The sequence below is a fragment of the Protopterus annectens genome, chromosome 10.part0 (assembly GCF_019279795.1).
Source record: "Protopterus annectens isolate FY-2018-M chromosome 10.part0, PAN1.0, whole genome shotgun sequence".
Lineage (NCBI taxonomy): Eukaryota > Metazoa > Chordata > Ceratodontiformes > Protopteridae > Protopterus > Protopterus annectens.
Genome location: NC_056744.1, coordinates 1,786,529,086 through 1,786,536,654, shown reverse-complemented (window position 1 = coordinate 1,786,536,654; position 7,569 = coordinate 1,786,529,086).

The following is a 7,569-nucleotide window of genomic DNA, read 5'->3' as shown; positions in this document are numbered from 1 at the left end:
ATGAGGTGTTGTTTCATATCCTTTTGCTTTGCCAGTTCTCCATGTGAATCTTATCAGTATTTAAAAGGTGCCTTTTTTAGGCCATTGTCCTTAATCAGTTAACCAGTTCACTCACATATGATCTCTGAATATTCTGACCAGAGCCAGGAGGTAGTGCAAGACATCAAGCAGCATTCTGATGTAGATAAAAGTGTAACATAAAATTTAAGTAATATTCTGAAGTAGTTAAACAGAAGAGAGAAACATACTGTCAAGGAAAATGTTATAGTAGTCACAGTATAACATAAAATATTAAGGAGGTAATAATAATGACATTCCAAACTTCCGCCCTATTGCTATCTTATCTCCTGTTTCTAAGCTTCTTGAAAAATGTATCCACCAACAACTCTTAGCCTATCTCATCAAAAACCAGCTTCTTACCCCCACGGAGCATGGATTCAGACCTGGTCATAGCACCTCCACTGCTCTCCTCTCCTTCCTTGAAACAATTAACAAAGCCCGTGATTCCAGCCATTTCATGTCCACCCTTCTCCTCAACCTTTCCAAGGCATTTGACACTATTTCCCACAACCTGCTTAATAAACTCTCCAAACTAAACCTATCCCCTTCCTGTACCAAGTGGTTCTCCAGCTACCTCACAATCAGACAACAAGCAGTCAAATGGAATAAAGCCACTTCACCCTTCCTTAATACTCCCACAGGTCTCCCCCAAGGTTCCATTTTAGGCCCCCTACTATTCAACATATTCATTAATGACTTCTACCAAGCCATTCCAAACTCCAGCCTCATCCAATATGCCGACAATTCTACCATTATTTGCTCCATCCCTTCTATCCCCTCTCTAAATAAGCTTACCCAAAGCACCTTCTCCTCTACTGAGCAGTGGATGCTAGACAACCATCTAGCTCTTAATGCAACCAAAACTAAACTTATGTTATTCACCGCCTCCAAAACCTCATCCCTAGATAAACACTCATTCATAATCACCAGCAAAAGCAATACGCCCATAGAAATAGTCTCCGACACTAAATTACTAGGAGTACTCATAGATCATTTACAAGTAAATATCAAAAAACCCACAAAAAACTTGGTATGCTATACCGCCGTAATCATTACACCTCTCCTTCCACCAGGCTCATATTAACCAATACTTATTTCATCCCATCCCTCCTATATGGTGCATCCCTCCTCACCAACCTGCAATCCTCCCTCAAAACAAAACTCTCCTCTTGCTATATCAAGATATCAAAATTTGCAGCAGGTTACAGAGCCATTTCTCATCATTGTAACTCTCTTCAACAACTAAATTGGCTTGAGCTACCTAACCTCCTCACTTATACCCAACTCATCCAAGCACACAAGCTCATTTGCAACCCCTCTCTTTGTCCTTCCCTAGCCAGTACCTTTGAAATGTATGAGACAGAATAACTTCTAAGATCTAATTCCCAAAAACTAATTAAACTGCACAAACCCACACGTCCAGCTGGGAATCACCTAATGTCCTTCTCTCTTGCACGCCTCTGGAATTCTCTACCATCTCCTATCCGCATCACCAGCAGTCTCTTCTCATTTAAAATCTTGCTGCACTCACACCTAACTTCACAATGGAAGTGCTCCTGTTCCCATCCTACCTAATCCTTCTAATACCACTTCCTACTCTCCTAGAACTAAATACGCCATTACTGCCTCCTATAGTTCCAAAGCTCTATTGATCTATTTGACCAACTACTTAACAGTTATCCTATGCTGCTACTTTTGTGTAAAAAAAAATATTGCTGTTTTACAAACTACACTGATGTATTCTATCATTGTTAACCTTTTTTAATTATATTTACTTTGTATTCCTATGAGATAATCTGTAATGTAAATGTGCAACGTGTACTATGTATTTATATTTTTCTGGAGTTTTTCTCCCCAGGACACCATTGAAAATGGGCTACTTGTGACCCAATTGGACTATCCTGGCAAACAAACTGCAAATAAATAAACAAACAAATAAATAAATAAATAATATAACATTTAAATACGCTTCATAGTCCAAGGAGAAGCTCTGCACAAAACAGTATAAACATAAAATATAACTGGTAGAGAAATATAAAAGTTGATGTGCCTCTGTGTGACAATCTGACTAAAAACTGACATTTCCAGGCTCACTAGAAGTGTACAGTCCTACAGTTAACTTTTCCAAGTAAGAGAATTATGCTGTATGTGTGTGTGTGTGTGTGTGTGTGTGTGTGTGCACGTGCGTGCTCGCGTGGGTGTGTGTAAATATAAACTAAAGGGTAAAAATGTCACAGAGACAAATCATTCAGTAAAAACTGTAAGAAAACCCCAGGCAAATGGTAGAGTTTTGACTGTGTGATACCTTAAACTTCCTGTAGTGAAGGCCCATGGGGTATATGCAAATGACCCCTTGAAGGACATACAGTGTTTCAGCTACATGGCTTCCAAATTCATAACACTATTTACTTTTTAAGTCTTTATGAGTACATTCAGGCCAAAATATCTAACTCATATTAGCTGTAGACATGCATGATTCATATATGTATATCTATATCTAGTTGTCTGTTTATCTATCTATCTATCTATCTATCTATCTATCTATCTATCTATCTATCTATCTATCTATCTATGGGGCATAAAACTTGAGAATATATGCCAAGTGGTGAGGATACATTCACCTTATGGGAACAGACTCCATGTCCTCATAAGGTGAGCTGTTCAAATGTACTATTTTAAGGCACATTTCTGCACTTTTTTTTTGCAAAATAGTCTCATCACCCACAGTTAACTGATATTGATGCTTGTTTTGTAGGCTTTTTTATGACGTCTCCAGGGAATTTTGCACTTTTTTAAAGTCATCATTATTACTATTGCCCGACTTTCTCTGTATCTTCATGTATTAAAGTTTGTCTCTGTAGGCAGGGATGCTGTAATTCTTCAGCGGCAGTATTCTGCATGCTTCTTCATCACATTCTCTATATTGTTGGTTAGGCTTTGTTATAGCTACTGGATATTTCAAAAGTAGTAATATGTTATAGTCTTACTCAAGAAATCTGTAAACTTACTTCATGGCAAACCTGACTGTGACCGCCATGAAGCCTTTGTTACATTAAAGTTAAATTTGTAAAATATAAACTCCAAGAGGCTGCAAAACCAAAACAAATCCAAGGCTGAAGGTCACAAGCAGCAAATGTTTTATTTGGTAAAACCACTTAAAACCAAACCAAAACAAAAAAAACACATATATATTAAGGTCTTTCGTCCCTTATAGGAACTTCATCAGAAAGTTAAATTTAATTAATCCCAAAGACCTATTTTTGTTTCCAGTAAACATCTACACTCCATAAATTAATGAGTCAGGATTTTTAACATTTTCCTGAAAAGTATTGAGTCAGTTTTCTAACTATAACTAGTTAGTCACCAAAGATTGGAATATGCTTCTATTTATTTTTTATTTTATTTTTTAAAATTGAATCCATAAATATAAGTAAAAATAAAACCATGCTTGCTGATAATCATTGCACATATAATATAGTAATGTGCATGTCCTGTGCTGAAATGTGTATGTAGCTCATTATGTACCTGAAACCTGTGGTGTGTGTGTGTGTGTGTGTGTGTGTGTGTGTGTGTGTGTGTGTGTGTGTGTGTGTGTGTGTGTGTGTGAGTATACACACACACACACACACACACATATATAACTATATATAGCTATATATATATATATATATATATATATATATATATATATATATATATATGCATACACACATCTATATTTGTATATTAATATATAATATATATACACATACACACACACATGTATTTATATATATATATATATATATATATATATATATATATATATATATATATATATATATATATATATATACACACACACACACACATACATATATATCCCTCTTGAGACAGGTAACAGTGCAGTGTGTTCCATTTGCACGTCTACATCCTGACCCATATCTTTATTTATTTATTTGCATTTGTTAACCAGGATGGTTCAGCTGGGCCAGAAGTGCCCATTTTCAGTGGAGTCCTGGGGAGAAAAGCTCCACATATAAGATATTTCACATACAATATGTTGACAGTGCATTGACAGTAGGTCCTGCTGGACAGAGAAGAGATATACTTGTATGTCAGACAGTTTTATTATAACTGTTTAAATGTATATGTTTTAACAGAGAATTCTGGAAGGGAAGAGTAGACGTTTTTGAAATTGATCTTCAGCTTTCAGATGCTGCAACAGATGCAGTGTCATTCTATAACCAATAATGAAAGGGCAGAACTCTTGCAGCAGTTTGTTTCATTTTGATTTTTTGGAACCTGACAAGTAAAGATCTATGACAGTTATCTCAGTTAGTTAGTCTGTTAGAAGAATCTCATCATCTTAACTTGTGGAAGTAAGCATTTCAGTACTTCATCTTACCTTGCTGACTTAATTAGGTTAACTATAGAACAGTTATTCTTTAGTCAGTCAGGAAAATACAGTGAGATTAGTGAGGTATTGCTTTTCTGCGTCTATGTGAATCTATCCAACTGTGTTATTTTTTTATATAGCCTATGATTGAAACTTTGTTGTTTATTGCAACTACATATTCAGTATCCTCATGTTTTCTATTTTATTATTTATTATTAAATATATTTATATTTTTCATTGTTGCTGGTCTTTTAGAGAGAGCTTTTAACAATTTGAGAGTGTTTATGTTTATTGTAGTGGCACTGTGGCCACTCTGAAAAGCTTTGCTGCTTTGGTCTTACTACCATTTGTATTATAATTGATTTTACACAGTATAATTTGATAACCTTGCAAGAACCTTAGAGTAGCTGACTGGTGGCAGCGTGATTACCTTACAATCTGGACAGAGAGGGCACAGCTAGTAAATCTGTGCCTGCCTTTCTTCTAGGAGAGAGTGTGTGTGTGTGTGTGTGTGTGTGTGTGTGTGTGTGTGTGTGTGTGTGTGTGTGTGTGTGTGTGTGTGTGTAAAAATCAAACATCCAAGTGTGGGTGTGTCAGCTTCTTGGAACTGGGATGCAGTGCTCCATGCTCCAAAGTGGTTAGTGTGGAGTCTTGTTTGGGTCTGGAGAGAAACACAGAGTCCAGCCCCAGGTCTGGATCATATTCCCTGTGTGCTCTCTTGTGAAATTGTGCTTGGTGCAGAGAGCTGCACCTGAAAATACTGTGTATATCCATTCCTGTTCTTAGTGTCCATCTCTCACCAGTGTCATTTGTGAGGATTGAGGGTTTCTCATTACTGGCCCAGAGTAAAGAGTCTGTCACATATTTGGCAGCAGTGGTGGGATATTAACTGAACTTCAGTAGCCTGTGAGCAGTTGTCACTGCAGTTATGTGTACTCTAAACAGCTACAAGTAAACATACAGAGTTTAATTTTCACAACAGTTTTATTTATTTTTAGTTTAGCTTAGTCAGGGAAAGCAGGCAAAGATGTTAGCAGAAGATTATGGCAAGCTGATAAGGAACCAGTTGACCAAGGTGTGCAAAGCCAAAGGAGTGGTACATGTCAACCTGACTAACAAAGGAACAATTTCAGCCTTAGCTGCAGCTGCAGTACAGACCAGCCACCAGGAAGGCAACCAGTTTGAAGTCGGAGATGTGCAGCCCTTAGAAACAGGACAGGTCACCTTTTCCTCAGAGGACTTAAAACTCCATCTGGAGTTAAAGAGACTTGAACTGGAGACCAAATATTTGGAGACCAAAGAGAAATTGCCACATTTGGAGGATGAAGAAAAGATAGAGGAGATGGAATTAGAATCAGCAGAGAGACTGCAGTATTTGGAGGCTGAAGAAAAGGTTAAACACTTGCAGACTGAAGAGAGAGACTGCAGTGTTTGGAGGCTGAAGAAAATAAGAAACAGCAGAACATGAAAAGGAAATGCCGACCCTTCATCAGGGTCGTGGAGGTAATGAGCAAGGGAATAACTGGACCCCAGAAGCAATAAAGGTAAATAATTTACTTCCACACTTTATAGACAGGAATAACTTTGATAGTTTTATTTATATATTTGAAAGTGTATGTAAACAGTATAATGTTGACCAAGGGCTCTGGGTACAATTCCTGACCCCCTTAGTCCATGGTAAAGCTGTAACTGCTGTTTCTAAGCTGTCTGATATTGATTGTTTAAATTATGATAAAGTTAAACAATGTTTATTGAAATGTTTTAAGTTAACACCTGAAGCTTACAGAAAAAAAAGTTTTGTGAGCATACATGTAGGCAGATGAAAGTGTATGTGATTATATTGCTGAGCTAAGCACTTATTTTCATAAGTGGGTGAGTGAGTGTCAGTCACCACTTTTGAAGGGTTGGCAGACTTTTTGATGAGGGAACAAGCCCTCAGCACTTTGCCTGAGGACATGAGAATCTGATTGGCAGACCAGGAGTGTAACTCTGCACTTGACCTGGGGAGAAAAGGGGTCTGTACATGGCAATCAGGGCACCACTGCATAAGAAGGGGATATCCACTGCTGCACATGGACATAAGGCAATTGATGGGGAGCAACCTAAACCACCCCAGCAGAGTCTGCCAGTAATAGGGGAAGCCACTAGTTCAGGTACATGGCTAGGATCAATATTTAGATGTTTTAAATGTAACCAAAGGGGGCCATGTAGCATATAAATGCCCACTGAAGCAAGGTGGGGAACAAAAGGTGAGGAAGTCAGCAAGTGGGAATAACAACATGCCAGTGGTAAGTTGTTTGGAGACAACAGGGATACCAAACTATCACTGGAGTTTGTATCCTATTTTAGTAGATGGAAGATAGGCCACTGCTAGGAAAGATACAGCCTCTGACATAACCATTGTGAGGCCTGCAGTGATTAAAGAGGAGCAATACTTCCTTGGAAAGTCCACTCCATTCAGAGCTTTGGGAGGGACCCCCATTCCAAATACCTTTGGCCAGGGCTCACCTTGACTGGGAGGGTGGAAAAGGAAGCAAGCAGGTAGATGTGTTTGAGGATATTCCTGCAGATGTCTTGATAGGGAATGATTTTGATAATGCAGTACCTTGTGTGCATGCAATTACATGCAGTCAGGCTTGGAGACAGGCATGTAGGTCTGGTAGCCTGGGGGAGACCCAGCTAGAACCCACACCTGAAGCTAGGGCTGGTGATGTGGCTATTTCAAGGAGGGAGTTACCCTGTAGCAGTGAGCCTGAAAGTGAGCCACAGCTGCTGGTAAGTACTGAAGTTCCTGTTGACAGGATGACTGCAAGGACATAGGTGAGTGGGAGTACCCAGACTGACAGTGAGGTACAGCTGTCAGAAGATACCAGGCTTCCCATGGAAGGGGAGCTGGGAAGGGTCACAAAGGTAGAGTTGAGACAATCTCAGAGTTTGGACCCTACCTTATGAGGCTTGAGGGAGGTAGCTAAGGGGGAACCTGATGCTCAAGGAAAAGGGAGTGTGTAAGGGTTACTGTATAGAGAGTAGACCCCTGAGGGAGGGCTAGAGGGTGAGGTAATACCACAGCTGGTAGTGCCCACAGCCTACCATCTGGCACTTCTAGCCATAGTCCATGACATTCCTTTTGC